The sequence below is a fragment of the Protobothrops mucrosquamatus genome, unplaced genomic scaffold, assembly GCF_001527695.2.
Source record: "Protobothrops mucrosquamatus isolate PMUCROS unplaced genomic scaffold, P.Mucros_1.0 scaffold3530, whole genome shotgun sequence".
NCBI classification, from domain to species: Eukaryota; Metazoa; Chordata; class Lepidosauria; order Squamata; family Viperidae; genus Protobothrops; species Protobothrops mucrosquamatus.
This window is the reverse complement of record NW_015389499.1, coordinates 23,786-25,762: the sequence shown is the minus strand read 5'-3', so window position 1 is coordinate 25,762 and position 1,977 is coordinate 23,786.

Genomic DNA, 1,977 nt, shown 5'->3' with positions numbered 1-1,977 from the left:
CATTTTGTAAAGGCTCATTTTTCAAATCTGGTTTGCTGGAGTAAACCGCATCAAGAACTTGCATGCAATCATGCGGAAACCATCAGGTGAATTATCTACTGGCATTAAGAAAGCTGGATTTAGCTTATTCACAATCACCTGTCTCATTCTGAGACATTCTATCTCAGAAAGAGCCCTAAAGAAAAATCATCCACATATTACAACACAGTCCCAAATGTGCTTTTCAAAAGGCAACTGGACTTTCTTGGTTTTTCCTTGAAAATGTTTCTTCAGTTCTTCAAGTCCAGTTGCCTTTTGAAAAGCATCTTTGGGAAACCATGACCTGGATGATTGGGAATCTCCATAGATACTGCAATACAGTGCTATTTGTTCCTGGGTGGTGGTGGGGTGTCTATCTGAGTAGGTCAGAGACGAGAGCTTCACCAAAAATGGTTGGGTTATTTTCAAATCCACTATAGCTGAGTTCCCTGTACATGTTCATTGTCAGACTACTGAAAAGCAAACACCTCTGGCTAGTTCGTTGAAGGTGAATAGAGAAGAAGGCATCCTTTAAGTCCAATACAGTTAAATCTTGCGAAACCAAGGTGAAATCAAAGTATAAGAATTTAGCACTGTAGGGTGAATTGTCACTGTGAGTAAACTGATAATTCTCAAGTCCAGAACCAGATGAAAAGACCCATCAGGTTTCTTATTGGTTTGGAGAAGATGGATTGATTATATTGAGTTGAAATATGGAACCAAAAAATATCATCTGGTTTTTGAATGAATTTTTGATTTTATTTATAATTATGTTAATATTATGGCTTTTAATAATTGTATATTTGTTTTAAAAGAGAGTTAAAGGAAGTTATAGATTTGTTAGATTAATAGTTGATTAATGTTAGTTAGATTATGATTATTTCATTGTTAATCCTGTGATTGGCTCTGGGAAGTGAGGGGGGGGATGGGGGGTTGGGTTTGGGGGGAGGGGGGATTTATATTGTAAAATTTTATAAAACTTTCAATTAAAAAAAAAAAGACCCATCAGGTTTCTTAACTATTTAGTTATTTGCCATATCATATTTCAGTAAAATGGAACACAGGTAAAATACAAAACATAATTTCTTAACTGGCAGAGCTGGACAATGGAAGGAAGTTTTCCCTTTCTTCAAAAGATCATACTGTAGGAAATGATTAATGATTGGCCTCAGTCCTGCTCTAGCTTTCTCAGGAAGAGCATACTGTTTAATTTGCACAGGTTCACCTCCTGGTTTCAGAACAATTTCCACAGGAGAAATAGGCTTAGTTCATCCTGGATTGCCTGAAGCCCAGACCCATGACATAACTGCATTTAAGATAGACTGCCTTGGATGGGGGAACTCTTTCCTGTGTGGGGATTTCAAGACAGGCAAAAACAAGTCTCCAGGATTCATGTTTTGGCAAAAACATTGTGATTCTTCCTTGGTCAAAAGAAAGAGTGGCTTGCCATTTAGAAAGTAGGATGGGGCAGTCATTCACATTCAAAAGGCCATGTGTCAACTGTTCTCTCCAACATCCATTTCCAAAAGTTGTAAAAGGGGTTGATGTCGTATTATCCAACAACAGGTTGTAAAAGGGGTTGATGTTGGATTATCCAACAACAGGAATAACTTGCTTAGATTTAAGAGCCAGTGATTTAGTGACCCATTTAGCACCCATATCCACAAGGAAATAAATCTTTTCACCTCCCACCATAGCAGATACCAATGGCTCAGGAGACACTAGGGTTGTTTGAAGACTCCGCACCCCTGTCTGCTTCATTCTTTGTCTTTTGGCATAAGAAAATATGGGCTGGTAGACATGTGCTGACTGTCTGCAGTCTGAGCAAGTCCCCTTTCTGAATTCAATGGGCCTGCACCTTGCCAATGTCCTATTTTCTTACAAAAAGCACATTGATGCTTCTTAAGCGACATAAGCCTATGACTGAAAATCAGGCTTGTCAGATGCTATATTTTTCCT